The sequence below is a fragment of the Corythoichthys intestinalis genome, chromosome 21 (genome assembly GCF_030265065.1).
Source record: "Corythoichthys intestinalis isolate RoL2023-P3 chromosome 21, ASM3026506v1, whole genome shotgun sequence".
Taxonomy (NCBI): domain Eukaryota; kingdom Metazoa; phylum Chordata; class Actinopteri; order Syngnathiformes; family Syngnathidae; genus Corythoichthys; species Corythoichthys intestinalis.
Window position 1 is genome coordinate 36,858,453 of NC_080415.1, and position 17,300 is coordinate 36,875,752.

The 17,300-nt window shown below is 37.8% G+C and overlaps 1 long non-coding RNA gene across 3 annotated transcripts in view; it reads left to right on the plus strand.

Annotated features, from left to right (window-relative positions):
* Positions 1–17,300, plus strand: part of LOC130909787 (uncharacterized) — a 63,059-nt gene that overhangs the window by 8,866 nt on the left and 36,893 nt on the right. For all 3 annotated transcript variants that reach the window (XR_009061801.1, XR_009061799.1, XR_009061800.1), the window contains exon 3: positions 2,685–2,856. This is a non-coding gene — a long non-coding RNA (uncharacterized LOC130909787). The remainder of the gene's footprint in view (positions 1–2,684; positions 2,857–17,300) is intronic.

Below are 17,300 nucleotides of genomic sequence, written 5' to 3' on the forward strand. Positions count from 1 at the left end.
CTTGCTTTTATGGGAAGACACTCGTCTTAATAATGTGAAAGTACAACAGAAAAATACACATATTCAATACTCAATATACAACAAACTGCACAATACACTTATATACACAACTATTATATGTATATCATAGCACACTAGCTTGAGCTACTAAAGCGTTGGCTGGCTTCTATAACACAACAACTTATTAAGTTCTGTACATATTACCCTTCACCACAGAAGTAAACATACGGTGCACATCCATATGTAATAGTAAACATAAAATACTTACATATTTCCGAGGCGGAAACGTAACAGAAAGCATTCACGATTGTCAGTGCGGCTGCTAGACACCGCAATGTGTATGTGAATGAGCTTGTAATGTGAACAAAACTACTGTGACAAAAAAATAGATGCAACAAATTATTCTGACCAGCAGGTGGGAGCAATGCCCCGCAAATGGTCAACTGCTTTCCTGTAGACCATACTCACGTGACGTCACAGCCACGCCCCCGCGCCATGTTGTCCGTATACTCGTCATGTTAATGCATTAGCGCTTCGTAAATTCCTCCTATTATGGCGTGTTTTTCTGCTCGTTAACATTAATAATCAAAATGGTGAAGTCGTGTGTGACGGTCGGTTGCAAAAACAGAGAAGATAAACGGAGAGACTTGAAGTTTTACCGTATTCCGAGAGACCCGGAGAGGAGAGCGAGATTGACTGCTGCAATTCGACGAGAAAACTGGGCTCCAAACGACTACCACAGATTATGTAGTAGTCATTTTATATCTGGTAAGATGCATTTAATATATATTTAGAGGGTTTTGGGCTGACAACCACAATTAAGATCATTGCTAGGCTAATCGCCGACAACATACACTCAGACGTTGTGAATGAACTACCTGAAAATATATAATTATAAGGGGATAATAAGACAGTTGTCATACAATTAATTTACAATTTCACTATTGAGGTCAAAAGCCAAAAAATAAATTCAACTAGGGACAATCTGGAGTAGTGCTATCGCACTTCATATTTATTACATATTATATATGTATGTAGTGAGAGTGCTATCGCTAAACCATATAAACATTAAAAGCCCTAGCTCCATTGACAAATGACATGAAATACATTAGACTTGACAGTGGATGTTAGCAAGAACAAAAGATTTTGAATTGAAAATTTCGTAACTCACCTTCCCGAGCACAAGATTCCTGCCGAATTTTCTTGTACGAGGACCTGTTTCACCCAACCAGCAACGTAGCATTTATAAGCCTCCAAGCTCTTAAAGTTTTTCAAACTTTCGTGAGAATAGGCTGATTTTGTGTGGACAAGATAGTTGTAAATATCAGGGTCAGGCAAAGACGGCAAAGACAGCGGGTCGAAATGGATAAACTGAAGCTTTTCCACATAACGCCTTTTATGCAACGCATCCAATGAGTTTACGGCGTCAGATAACACCGGGGCTTCCATGAATTGCTCTATAACTTGCACGACTAATTGAAAACAATGAGAATAGGTCTAAAAAATACGGACAATATGGCGGCCGGATACAGCGACACGTCATTTTGTGACGTAGGTGAGTAGGGTCTATACTAGTGTGTAAAGTCACTGTAAACTGTAAAGCCAGCACAATACATATTATCGGTCCTATTAATAATGTTATTGGATTTATCAAGATGACGTCATAATTCCTATTATCGGACCGATAATTATCGGACCGATAATTATCGGACCAATAATTATCGTGCACCAGTAATTTAAACTGCTGCAATTTACATTCTAACTAGGGATGTCCCAATCCGATCACATGATTGGAAATCGGGCTGATAGCGCCATTTTTCAGAGGATCGGACTCGGCTGAAAAAGATCGGGTTTTTTAATTTTAAAAAAATATTTATGTTTTTCTGCTTCATTCTCTCACCCTTCCTCTTGCCAAGCAATGCAGCCAAACTGTCCAGCTTGTGTTTGGTACTTAAAGTTAACGATGATTGACAGGTTTGTAGCTTTGATCTTGCCAGAGAAGCTTGGTAGCTCAAAGATGAAATTCACAAATTTGTCAGTCATCGTCAAACTTGCAGAAGTGTGCTGTGGCAACTCATTGTGTTAGCTGTCAGTCTGAACAAGGCAAAATGATTAGCGTTACCAAGCGTCTGATAAAGATCTGAAGGGATATTTTTGTTTTTTTCCAGGACATACCTACTTAAACATGCATTAGAGCTTCCACCAATGACCACTATTCATTTACCTGGGTTGGACAAAATAATGGAAACACCTTAAAAAATCAACAAAAACTAATTTATTATGGTGTACGTCCGCCTCTTGCAGCAATTCCAGCCTCAATTCTCCAAGGTATTGATTCATACAACTTGTGAATTGTTTCCAAAGGAATCTTTAGTCTTTCTTTAATAAGAATACCTCTAACTTTTTTTATAGGTGATGGCGGTGGAAATCGAGGTCTTAATTGAATCTCTAAAACTAACCATAAATGCTAAATTATGTTGCGGTCTGGGGATTGTGCCAGCCATAGGAGATGCTCAACTTCATTAGAATGTTCCTCATGCCATTCTTGAACCGTATGTTCAATGATTATGATGCCAAAATGTTAGGTGTTTCCATCATTTAACTAATCGGATCGAATATTAAACACTAGCAAAGGCTGGTGTCTTGATTGGTGAAAATATAATTGAGATCTATCTGTCTGGCAGGGTAATGAAGCCATTTCTGAAACTTCAAGGACTCCACAGCGAGAGTCATGATCTACAAATGGAGAAAACATGGAACAGTAGTGCTCAGCGATGACATATCCAGGAGCAGGAGGCCTCAAAGAATCCCGTGACAACAGCTAAAGAACTGCAGGCCTACCCTTCCTCAGTTAAGGTCAGTGTTGGTGACTTATCAACAAGGAAAACACTGGGCAAAATGGCAACTTTGGCAGAGTTCAAAGGCGAAAAGAGAACAATGGTTTGTGTCGGTCTTGTAAAAACTAGGGCTGTCAAACGATTAAAATTTTTAATCGAGTGAATCACAGCTTAAAAATGAATTAATCTTAATTAATCGCAATTCAAACCATCTGTAAAATATGCCATATTTTTCTGTAAATTATTGTTGGAATGGAAAGATAAGACACAAGACGGAAATATATACATTCAACAACTGTACATAAGTACTGTATTTGTATATTATAGCAATAAATCCACAAGATTGCATTAACATTATTAACATTTTTTCTGCTAAAGGGATCCATGGATAGAGACTTGTAGTTCTTAAAAGATAAATTTGAGTACAAGTTAGTTATTTTATATTAAAACCCCACTTAATGTTTTCGTTTTAATTAAATTTGTAAAATTTTCAATCAAAAAATAAACTAATAGCTCGCCATTGTTGACGTCGCCGAGCGGGACGTCACATGGGCTCCCTGCCGTAAGGTAGTGATTGAAATACACCACAAGGTGTTAATGGCGAGTTTTAAATTACTTCGAGATCTAGCCAAGGAGTGCATTTTGCCCCTCGACTGACGCTGTAGTTTCCGGGTTCATTGTACGTAACGTTCATTTGAGTGTTGACTTCACAACGTACGAGACCTCTGATAGATAGTTCGTATATTGTGACTAAATATTGCCATCTAGTGTATTTGTTGAGCTAAACAAAATGTTTGAATAGAGTTTGACCAAAGTCGGAGTACGTTTTATGTAGAGGCGTGCGAAGTTTCCGATTCTTAGATTATTCGCGATTCGGCCGTGGAAGATTCGAGAACGATTCACAAACATCCAAATTCCGATGATTGAATTATACCAGGTAAAACGGAAGTAAAACACAGTCAGCGCCGTCTTTGGGACGCAATGAGGAACGGACTGAGAGTAAATATCATGTTCAACTCATGCCGCTAGATAAAAAAAACAATCATACCTGACTGCAGCTGACAGCCACTACAAACAACACCCAGTTGCTAGTTGCTACAAACATATGGCTACAGTAGATATCATATATATGTAGAACTAGATGCAAAATGACAGACGACAGCAGTGTTAGAACATGTATTATTAAACATAGATGTGGAATGACAGACTTTCCGGCGTTAGTTAACAGCCGCCATCTTAAAGCAGTACTAAAGCGGTGACTTCGCTAGAAGGCTCTGTTGTAGCGAACCTAATTAACTTTTTATCTAAAATACTCCTAAATCGGCAGAATCTTGTCTTGAATGTATCTTTAAATGATGAAATAGTTTTAAAACTTTGACAAAAGTAGACTGAAGGGAAATTATGGTATAACGGGAGCAATTTTAAAAACTGTAACAGTTGATTCACAACATTAAATTAATTGAATGTAGTTTAAAGCTGCTGATACAGAATGGGGACTGGAGTATTTTATTTACTGTTATTTTTGTATATTTGTTCACTGTTATATGCAAACTTGATACTGAAATAGTAGTTTGGTTTAGCCTAAGAGGATTTTTGAACAATTTTGGAACTAATGTACAAAACATTAAAAAAAAAAAAAAAAAAAAAAAGGTGGGGGGGTGCATCAATAATCGTTTTATAATCGAATCGGAGCCTCTTAATCGTAATCAAATCGTTATGTGCCCAAAGATTCCCAGCTCTAGTTTTATGTGTATTTTGCATGGCTATTTTGATTGGGAATGCCAGTTCTCTTTGTATTGAGCGCTTTTCTTTTTTTGAACATTATTTGTTTTGAGAGATAGGAGTATTATTTTTGTTGTGCTTTCACTAAATGATACTGTAGCGACATAACTGTCCCGCCCATATGCATGATGGGAAGTTGGGCAACCATGACTGTCAGTGGTGGCTGCAAATGGTATATGTTCTGCGTTCAATGAAGCGTGTTAAGAAAAAGATCATCTCCTGTCACTCTTCCCCTCGTGGCTTGCCACACTAGTTATGTTTGTTGTGAAAGAGTTGCCAAAGCTTATGCCAATAAGCGGCGCGGTCCAATGAACGCCTGTGTCCACTCGCATTTCTCTGCCTCTTGGCTCTAAATGTGCAAAAAAAAGACGGCGTCATTGTAATCTGTTTGAGGCAATGCATGAGCGGGTCATTTCGCGCATGCCTTAAACGCGTCAAATATTTTAACTTGATTAATTTGAAAAATTAATTACCGCCTGTTAACGCCATAAGTTTGACAGCACTATAAAAAAAACAACAATAATAGAACATTCACACAATTTTTGGAAGCTGTTTGTCTCGTTACCGCTTGAGAGCAGTAAATACAACACAGCATTTCAGTAAAAGGAAAAGCTTCATTTCAATAGAAAAACATGGTGGAGATAATATGAAAGTCTGGGGCTGTTTGTTTTGAGCTACCGTATGTCAGAAAATAAAAATCAGCATCCGTATCTCAAACCCACAAGGGGGCAGCATAACCCCGCGGGTTCACAAACAGCCCACAACCGGATGATATAGTATTACTGTGTTTTTCCCTCCTACTGGGTACACTGAACAATATATTTCAAACTCCTTAGTAAGCCTGCAGTCATATCAACGCAAGCTGCTGCGCTTATATAATGTAAGGACTGGAACAGTTTGTTTCAGAACATGCACAATGAGACACACTTATCTAGTAGGCAACCTGTCACGCTTTCATGGCTTTGCGCAAGACAGTGACTAGTGGAAAACAGGGAAAGTGCTGAGTCTGTGCAATTGACTGCACCTAAATATTCAACTGTTGACATTCGACTACTTCTTTTCAATGTTTAATGGGATCATTGATAAGCTACAAATTGCTTACTAAGGAAGAAGATGCAAGTCTGTACTGACCAGTGAAGGCCCTGACAAGAACCAAGGAAATGCGAATTGATGTGTTAAGAGGGACACATCTTATGAACTTGGATAGGAGCTTCTGAAGACACAGTTGGAAAGAACAAGCGTTTGGCCTGAGTTATTGCCAACAAAGGGTACATAACAAAGTATTGAGATGAACTTTTGGTATTGACCAAATACTTATTTTCCACCATGATTTGCAAATAAATTCTTTAATTTTCTGGGGGGGGGGGTTCCACATTCTGTCTCTCATGGTTGAGGTTTACCCATGTTGACAATTACAGGCCTCTCTAATATTTTCTAGTGGGAGAACAATTAGTTGTTGACTAAATACTTATTTGCCCCACTGTATGTAGTAATAACACCGAGACAGTCATATGCTGAACTATCACCGTTAAGCATTGTACTACTGTGTATTGGTGTGTTGGCATGTTTTGGGATGCAGCGGGAGTATTGCCGCATATGCAAGTGCTAACCCGCTCCTTCAGTGTTTTATTTTAGGATGGGCAGCACAGGCTGCTCAGGAATAGAACAGCATTCAAGTGGAATGAGCTGACATGCTGTAAGGCCACTTTCTCTCAGCCTCTCCGCTTCCCTCCCTCCGTCCGTCCTTCGTTCTCTCTCCAGACACGGACTGAGCGCCGCTTGCCTGAGAGTGTCTGCTTTAATCACTCACACGGGCTCCCAGAGTCACCATGACCTGGATCCATCCCCTTTCCTTTCTTACGCAATCCCTTCATCAGCATGTGTTTGTGTATGCGCATGAGGATGAGGGAGATTGCTGCTCTAAATCTCTATTGCCCCCTTTATGTTGGCTGTATTATGCAATCGGCTAGGCGGTTTTCGTGTCGTGCTCTATGACCCTAAATGTGATAACATTAGGCCGTCAGTCTGTTTTTACACGCTCCCTCGCTTTTGTCTATGGATTTTGGTTTTTTGGAAATATTATTTGGAATGTGGCTCTTGCGGAAAACAACAGCAACTTGTTTAAAAACCTGGTGTGACTATTGAAGAATCTCTTTTTTTGCATGTGGCGGAAAACACTAAGGTGACTTGAAGTTCCGCTCTGAGACCCCAAGTTTGGCCAAATTTCAAAATTGTCCTATATGCATGTGTGATACATCATTGGAAAGCTTAAAATCTGAATTTTCTGGGGGAAGAAAATTTTTGAACAGGAGGGCATTTAAAAAAAACATTTTTTTTTTTTTAAACAGCAAAACCCTAACCCTGGAGGCGAGGGCATGCACGAGCAGAATTAAAGACGCCACTATTTAACGAGATATTATCGCGTACTTAGCTTGTTTTGATCCAAAAACTCCATGTAGCATGTATCACCGAGTGCCAAGACACTGCGGTGAATGGCCACAGCCGGATTTTGGGGGGATTTTATGGGTGAAACATGGTGATATAACAAGGGTCGCGATGCAGAAATCACAGACAACACGGAGTGGTCGAGATTTTGTTTTTCATATATTTACCCTTTCAAAGTTTAAAAAAAAAAATCTTTGTTTAGATCGATTATTTATCATCTAACATATCGGGGAAAATGCGACAGTAACAAAAAAAAATACAATTAAGCGATAGTTATGAGGTAGATATGCGTGACTTATTTACAGACGCCAAATTTTTCATTGTGACGTAATTTGTTTAAAAGTTTAAAATATAGGTGTGAATAATTTTTTAGTCGTTTTTTTTTTTAAACTAAATGTTAGACATCAATTAATGATTCAACGTTAAAATTGACAGACATTTTGAATAATAAATATAATTACTTACCTTCTTTTTATGTATAGGTTGAAATAAAAGCGGTTGCGCGACGTCTGTAAACGGGGGTTTCCAGGGTAAAACGGACAAATAAAAATAGTTCGGAGGCTTAGTGCGCCATGAATCTGCTATGGCAGCATATAGACATATTGTTCTATCAAACACAACAGTTCTGTTGGCTTAAAATACAGCAGTTTATTTTAAAGAGGGGTGCAAGAACAGAAACTGCTCTTTTAGTCCTCTCTGTGTTTTCCGCCATATACAGGTACCGTAATTTTCGGACTATAAACCACTACTTTTCCCCCTCATTATAAATCCTGCGGCTTATAGTCCAGTGCGGGTTATTTGTTGATTTAATAGGGTTAATAGGCAACACTTTCTTTGGCAGCGGTGTCATAAGACTGTTATAATTATGACATGACACTATTATGGGCTTTAATGACATTATAAATTATGTCACTAACTCCATTTATGTTCAGCTCGGATCTTTACATCCATTCAAAACTGAGATAATCTGCCGGATGACAAAAAATTACATCCGTCATAAGCATTCATTAATGCTAATGGCAGTGTCATGTCATCATTATGATAGTCTTATGACAGGCTTAAAGCGCCACTGTCAAATAAAGTTTTGCCAAATACCATAATTAGCAATTAATGAAACAACTGGAACAGTAACTGACAAAATAATTAGCACAGAAAATTAATTTTGATTGTTATTTACATCTGAAGCGCTGCAATGCATGTTAGGAGGCATGTTGGAGGACAACAGTGTTGACAGCAGGTGACAGCAGAGGTTGACTGTCTCTCTCAAGGGAGCAGAAATGGCCAAATGAAGCTTATTGAAGCAATGAAGCTTAGCAGCCAATTGGTTCAAGGCTTCATGGTGGTTCATTTGGTTTTATGACAGTGTTATGATGCCGCTGTCAAATACAGTGTTACCGTTTAATATATTTTGGTGTAAATATTGCATAATACAGTGAGGACAGCTGTGGCTTATAGTCCAGTGTGGCTTATCTATGAACAAATGCTGTTTTCGTGGCAAATTTGGTGGGTGACGGCTTGTAGTCAGGTGCGCTTTATAGTCCAAAAATTATGGTAGTCCCCGGGCCACTCACGAGTTCCGTTCCTACACTGGTGACGTAACCCGAATTTCCACGTAAGTCGGAATTAATTTAAGTACCCCTAAATCACAAAATAACTCCCAAAAGTCCAAAAGTATCATATCTTGTTTAATGATGGAGGATACACTGCCCTCTGGTGGCAGCGTTGGTTCAGGCTGGATTTTCGTCTAGTATGACTGAGGAGCAGATTCAGACATCTGACATGGATAAAGGATGGCTGCGTTCTGGTTTGGCCCACATAAGGCTGTAAGTCGTTTCAGCTAATATATGTTTGTGTATGCATTTGTACCGTATTGGCCCGAATATAAGACGGTGTTTTTTGCATTAAAGTAACAATGAAAACCTGGGGGACGTCTTATAACTGTGGCCTAAAAAAAAAAAAAAAAAAACTGCGGCCTAGACATATACCCATTCACGACGCTGGATGGCGCCAGTCATCAATGAATCGAATGCTGAACGCGACTCCGGCGGCCAAAGCGAACCCCTGACAGTTAGACAGTTACAGTTAGACTTCACTTTGATAATTAATGCAGTTATTGCAATTTTGTTTTATCACAATATTTTTTTCTTATTTATATTTCAAAAACCAGAAGCCATTCATTTATGAATTTGATTGCACTTTAGTTTACATATTTAAATGTTAAATGTTTAAATGTTCAGATATTAAGTTTTGAATGCGAAATTAAATGCCTTTTCTCTCAAATATATTGTTATAATCATTTGTTTCAGATGTATTGTAATTATTTTCTGTATAAAAATTAATTTGGTGTTCAAAAAGTCTTTTTTCAAACTTGAATCTTGAAAAAGAGGGGGTCGTCTTATAATCGGGGTCGTCTTATATTCGGGCCAATACGGTAATTAATTTTACAGCTACAGTTTGTGGAGCAGTGCTGTTTTCGTCAACGATGACAATAACGAAAATATTTCGTCAATGAACAATTTTTTCATGACAGTAATGTGACGATGACGAGCTAAAAACATGTCCCGGGAGACTATAACATAACCAGAAAGATGCCAGTTTTCGTCTGATGAGACAAGAATAAGATGAAAATTCGCCATAGTTTTCAACATAATTTCACAATGTGTGACATTTTCCTATTGTATGTGTAGTTAGCACGCACCGTAGCAGTGTAGGGTCATGTGTGCTGCGCTTTAGCCTTCAAAGGTCTGTGTTGAGTCATCATCACACGAAATGCAACTTGTAGCATTAGTATAGCGTTTGCGTTAGCATTAGCATTTGGCGTGGTGTGTGTCGTCTTAAACTCTTGGAAAACTATTTACATACAGTTCGTAGCATCCAGGTGAGTTTAATGAATTGAAATGTTCACTCGAAATTGTTGGTAACCTTTTATTTATTTGATTTTATGTAATCATGGATTTTTTCAAGTTTGCAGACGAAGACATTTTGAGTAATTGTCAAGTAAAACTAGACGAGTTTTCATTGACTAAAACTAGACGAAGACGAGCACATTTTGATGACTAAGACTAGTATTTTGAAAAGACTAAAATTAAAAGGGCTGCCAAATCAATACTGTTGTGGATTTATGTGTAAGAGAATTGCTATAAGAATTGTAAGTACGTTAGCATTTAAGCTAGGGGACTTTGGTTAGGCAAATTAAGCTAATTTAATCTATTAAATTTACATATTGATCAGATTGGATGGACGTTTGAACACCAATAGTTTTATGTGAAGTGTTTTATGGTTAAATTGCGTGTCGTTTACAACATAAGTGTACATATGTGTGTTACAGCTTTACAAACTGTCAAAAGGGAAGGAAGAAGCTTCAAAAAGCACAATTGCCTTGTTTTCCGTCTGTCAAGCTGAACAACTTCACGTTTAGTGAGGACAGAACATGTCATATTAATAAAGTAAAGTAAAAATACACTACTGTGAGGTACAATAAGGTAATGTTTATACGACAAAAATAAAACAACTGGAGACAAAATGGCGGACGAGACTCCAGTGTCATAAAGTCGAAATCGCGTAAATCGAGTACGTCGTAACCCGGGGACTACCTGTATATACAAATATACGTATCAATTTAATTATAACTTTATTTTCATCTATGTTACATGATGCTTTTATGACATTCATATAGGACAGTGGTCTCAAACGTGCGGCCAACTCTGAGAAATACCAAAACACGAACACACTTTTTTCTCTCACCAGACCAAAAAATATGAACATAACATCATATTTAAACTTCATTTAGACTGTTAATTATTCACACTAAAAGTAATTAATTCCTACAATGTGCTGATTTCAGCTAAGTCTTCCTCCTCTTTGGGTTCAATTGTTTCCTGCTTCTGAGTAATTTCAGGCTTTTTAAAGCAAATTTCCCTCATCCATTCCTCAATCCCTCATTCATCTCCCTGGCCACTATTTCCATCTTCCTGTGTTTTTTATGTCTCATCACCCTCCTCTCAGACTTGGGAGACTCATCCTGACAGGATGAAGAAAAGCCATTTCAGCAAGTCGTTTAATCGCGTATAGATGCTTCTAATCTCCTGGAAGTTTTACTTTGGAGAAAATGACGTTTCCTTCCCAGGACACGAGTCCTCTCTCTTATGAAATTCTCTTTACACGCAACGCATCTCTCTCACTCTTTCATCATCATGGTAATGAAAGTTAAGACTTTACATTGGCCCAGCCCCTGCCCGACAGTAGGATGGAGATGAGCATCTCTCTAGCAATTAGTAGCAATTTATTTTTGTCCAGGACTTGAATCGTCATCCTTACAGTTAACCTACCACTACTTGTTAAACAACATACTCATATTTTTATGGGATTTGGCAGGAACCTGGAAAACACCCAAACATGCCTTCTTCATAATGTAAATTTTTTTTTTAAACCATAATAACGTAGAAAAATGCTTTTCTTCATTTAATGCTTCATTGAGTGAATCCACTCAAATTCACTGCAGGGCCGAGAACCGAAAGTGGTATTTTGCATGTTGCAAAATTGATTTTGCCATGTGACATTTTTTTCCCATGTGGCAAAATGAATTTTCCATGTGGCTTTTTTTTGCCATGTGGCAAAATGGATTTTGCCATGTGTTTTTTTTTTTTTTTTTTTTGCCATGTACCATTTTTTTGCCATGTGGCAAAATGGATTTTTGCGATGTGGCATTTTTTTTTTTTTTTTGCCATGTGGTATTTTTTTTGCCATGTGGCAAAATGGATTTTGACGTGTGGCATTTTTTTGCCATGTGGCAAAATTGATTTTGGTTTGTGGCATTTTTTGGGGTATGTGACCACAGGTGTTTCTGCCATTTAATATAAATGGAAAATTTGGATGTGCATAGGCGTCAATGGCATGGCCTTACTTGGGTGCCAGTTGATTGTCGATACGCTGTAATGTAAAGTGTAGGGTCAAAAATCACAACCACACGTTTTTCTGCTATTCAAAATGAATGGAAAATTTGGACTTTCATAACAGTCAATGGCATAGCCTTATTTGGGTGCCAGTTGAATGTCAGTGAGCTGTAATGGTGTTTAGTCAAAAATTACAGCCACACGTTTTTCTGTCATTTTAAATGAATGGAAAATTTGGATGTGCATAGCCGTCAATTGCATGGACGTGCATGGCCTGCAAAAATGTCACATACCAAAATACATACCGAAAAAAAAAAGCCAGATACCAAAATCCATTTTGCCACATGGCAAAAAAATGCCAGGTGGAAAAAAAAAGCCACATGGCAAAATACATTTTGCCACATGGCAAAAAAAAATGCAACATGGCAAAATCAATTTTGCCATATACCAAATACCACTTTTGGTTCTCGCTGTCTCAAAATCAATTTTGCCACATGAAAAAAACACAAAAAAATGTCACATGGCAAAAAATGCCGCATGGAAAAATCCATTATGCTATATGGCAGTAAATGCTACATGGCAAAATCCATTTTGCCACATGGCAAAAGAAATGCCTCATGGCAAAATCCATGCAACATGGCAAAATCAATTTTGTCACATACCAAATACCACATTTGGTTCTCGCTGTCTCAAAATCAATTTTGCCTCATGGCAAAAAAAGAAATGCCACATGGCAAAATCCAATTTTGCCACATAGCAAAAAAAATTCGACATGGCAAAATCAATTTTGCCACATAACAAATACCACTTTTGGTTCTCGCTGTCTCAAAATCAATTTTGCCACATGGCAAAAAAAAAAAAAAAAGCCACATTGCAAAAAAACGCCACATGGCAAAATCCATTTTGCTACATTGCAACAAAATGCCACATGGAAAAATCCATTTTGCTACATGGCAGAAAATGCCACATGGCAAAATCCATTTTGCCACATGGCAAAAAAAATGCGACATGACAAAATCAATTTTGCCTCATACCAAATACCACTTTTGGTTCTCGCTGTCTCAAAATCAATTTTGCTACATGGCAAAAAAATGCGACATGGCAAAATCAATTTTGCCACATACCAAAAAGCACTTTTGGTTCTTGCTGTCTCTCCAAATTCACTCAGGCTTTGATGCTCACCCTGCCAAGAATAGCCTCTCACTTTCACAATAAATGAATTGCTGCAGTATACTTTCGACTGGGCTTTCGCTAGAATGTAACAAGCTCAACATTGATTAACACAATTTGTGCCTTTGATCGTAGTTCTACCGAGCCTTCTCTGGCCAGATCAAAGCTACAAACCTGTCAATCATCGTTAACTTTAAGTACCAAACGCTAGTTGCACTGGTGACCAAGAAAAACAGTTTGGTCGCACTGCTTAGCAGCAGAGAGGCTGTTGCACTGTATGAGCATGAAGCAATGTTCAAACAACATATAGTTCAGGCCTACTCTAAAAACAACATTCTCACTTCAGAAAGAAGGATTCTCCGATAGCCAGGCTTTGTGGTAAAATGAGAACCCCTGTTCCCATTTTAGAGGTACTTCAGGGGCCATTCAAATTAAAGGTGGGACCAGTGCCCCTGTGGCCCCACCCCTAAAACCTCCACTGCTTGTACGAGAAGGAACATAAAGCAACGAGCAGCCAATCAGCACCAGAAATGTTAAAAAACTGTTAGTGGCAAGTCATAAGTAGGTTAGAAAAGTGTTAACGCCAAGCGGAGATTAAATTGTCCATTGGTGTGATTGGTTTGCAACAAATTCACAACTGTACAGTAAAGGACCTAAAGGATTAGCACTTCAAATTTTCCATGCAAGTGTGAGGTGATATGCTTCAGTGTGTATTTTAAGGGCTTTCTCTTGTCTGTACGTCACTGGTGCCAGACTGAGAAATTGGCACTGCCTTGACAGCTTTCACCTCAAGTGACCAAAACCTCTTGACTTCACTCCAAGGGACAAGTGAAAGGCAATCTGGAGAAGTGTAACTCTAAAAAAAAAAAAACAGACAACACAGGGATATCAGTGGCAGTGTGTGTCGAACGTGTCTCCCTTAAGTACGTAGCTGGAAGCATGTAGTTGGACGCAGTTCAGAAAAACTGTGCCTTGGTACATCGTGTGCACTTGGCAATAAGATTTCATGAAACTAGCCGACAGGATACCTCTCAAGCATTCATTTCATTGCTCACAAACCTCGCATGACTTTTTTTCATCTTCTTACTTATCATGGTAATGTTTAGAAAATATTCATATGATAATTAGCATAGCAATCGTCAGTTTTGTTATAATTAGGGCTGTCAAACGATTAAATTTTTTTACTGGAGTTAATTACAGCCTAAAAAATGAATTAATCGTAATTAATCGCAATTCAAACCATCTATAAATTATGCCATATTTTTCTGTAAATTATTGTTGGAATGGAAAGATAAGACACAAGACGGATATATACATTCAACATAGTCTACATAAGTACTGTATTTGTTTATTATAACAATAAATCAACAAGATGGCATAAACATTATTAACATTCTGTTAAAGCGATCCATGGATAGAAAGACTTGAAGTTCTTATAAGATAAATGTTAGTACAAGTTATAGAAATTATATATTAAAACCCCTCTTAATGTTTTCGTTTTAATAAAATTTGTAAAATATTCAAACAAAAAATAAACGAATAGCTCGCCATTGTTGATGTCAAAAATTACACAAACTCATGGTGCTGAAACCCATAAAATCAGTCCCACCCAAGCGCCAGCAGAGGGCGAAAAAACACAAGTAACAAATGGACATGACACAGTCATTTTAATCTGTTTGAGTGGGGCATGTGCGTTAATTGCGTCAAATATTTTAACGTGATTAATTTAAAAAATTAATTACCGCCCGTTAACGCGATAACTTTGACAACCCTATTTAATAGACATTTATTTTTAAACATTTGTTTTTTCCCTATATGCCATATATGATTGTCACAATAAGCTAAGTACTGTATCTGTTTATTATAACAATAAATCAACAAGATGGCATTAACATTATTAACATTCTCTTAAAGCGATCCATGGATAGAAAGACTTGTAGTTCTTAAAAGATAAATGTTAGTACAATTTATAGAAATTTTATATTAAAACCCCTCTTAATGTTTTCGTTTTATTAAAATTTGTAAAATTTTCAATCAAAAAATAAACTAGTAGATCGCCATTGTTGATGTCAATAATTACACCGTGCTCACTCCCCAAACCCATAAAATCGTTTGGACCCAAGCGGCAGCAGAGAGCGCCAAACACCAAAAAACAAGTAACAAGCGGACATTACACTGCTGTCATTTTAATCTGTTTGAGCGGGGCATGTGCGTTAATTGCGTCAAATATTTTAACGTGATTCATTTAAAAAATTAATTACCGCCCGTTAACGCGACTGGACAGGACAATCTAACTCTAGACTCTTTGTCATATTATTGATTCAGCAACCCAGCCTGAGTGTAGCAGTGAAGTCTCTCTCTCTTGTTCTAATCAATGGCACGTCATTAGTCACAAACAAGAACGCAAACAGGACTTCTCATACCTGCCGGAAAAGATGGATGATCAAATTCGTTGGCAACAAATTTATCATTGGATTTTGACTTATTTAATCGAATAGTTGTTACAGCCTTAATAATTAGTCTCACTCTGATTATCGGACCGAGTTAGCGTATGAAATGGAAAAAAAATGCAGTGGTGATGCAACCATCGTGAGTCACCCTTTTATGTGGGAGTATGTCTCAAAACCCAACAGCAGGTTCCTTTGCATAAACAAAGCGTGCTGTATCATTCGGCCGATGGGATGCTCCTCTATATCACATGGGCAGTTTGGGATTTAGAATCTTCCAACCTAACGCATCCTTGACTTTGCTTTACATTGCCCAATTCAGCTTTTTCACATTTGACATCTAGCGCCACTTCATCATGGAACGTCACTTGTTACCACGGGAAGAACGATGCTGACTTCACGCCCATTATGCAATTCAATCAACGTTGCTTTTTATAGCGACCACCCAAAGACAAGAGGTCATTCAAGCATGCACATCTGCCTCGGGGAGTGTGCATCTCTCAATTTGTGTGTATAGGTGGGCGTGTGTGGGAGAGAGATGTCCACACATGCAGGAAAAAATGTCTGCATGCTCATGTCTGATGCAATTACGAAGACGGTTTCGAGCAGAATGAAAGCTAGCAAAATGCCAGAGGAGCCCAAGGACAGCTGGCCGCACAGGTCAGAGGAGCCGGTAGAAAATAATTAGTTTTTGTTGCTTGTAATTTTGTTTTTTCTCTGATTATACAGTAAAGAAAATACGTATTTCAACACCCTGCTATTTTGCAAGTTCTCCCACTTAGAAATCATGGAGGAGTCTGAAATTTTCATCTTATGTGCATGCCCACATTGAGAGAGATAATCTAAAACGAGAAATCCAGAAATCACGATGTATGATTTTTTTGACAATTTTTTTGAACACCTGAGAAAACAAATGTTAATATTTGTTACAGTAGGCCAGAGACTTCGTAATGATATTGACGGGTCAGATTTGACTTTCAGTGTGCCACGCTTTCAAGTAAGGGGCCATCCCACATTCCACTTCAGTTATTCGCAGGCGGTCGCAGCGACACATGCAGCGATCCAACGCCGGATTTTTGGGGGAAAAAGTACGAAAGCTGTACCGCATACAAACAGGTATTGTCTCAGGAGTGATTTGTTCGAGAATTCAAGGTAATTATTATATTTTTTGTTTTTTCACAAGAATTTTAAACGTAAAAAGCTCATGAATTTTGAAATTTGAAAAAAAATCAATGGGAGAAATTAGCTGCTACAGAATTGGCATTATACTTCGCAATGTCTACATAAAATAAATGCTACCTGCACGTTTTTTTTTTTTTTTTTTTTTTTGCTTTTAACCAAGAATAGAGACTTTTACGTCCATATCGATGAAGAATTCAGGGATTTATTCACAAGAATTTTCACCAGAGAAGCTCTGTTTACATGTGGCAGCCGCCACATTAACTGACAGACTAGCATCTTACTTTGACATATTTACGTAAAATAAATGCTAACTGCACGTTTTTTTTTTTTGTTTGTTTTTTTTTTTTGCTTTTAACCAAGAGTACAGACTGTTTTATGTCCATATCTATATAGAATTCAGGGATTTAAGCATTTATTTACAAGAATTTTCACCGGAAAAGCTCTGTTTACATGTGGTGGCCGCCACATTGACAGACTAGCATTGCACTTTGATATATTTTCGTAAAATAAATGCTAACTGCACGTTTTTTTTTGTTTTTTTTTTT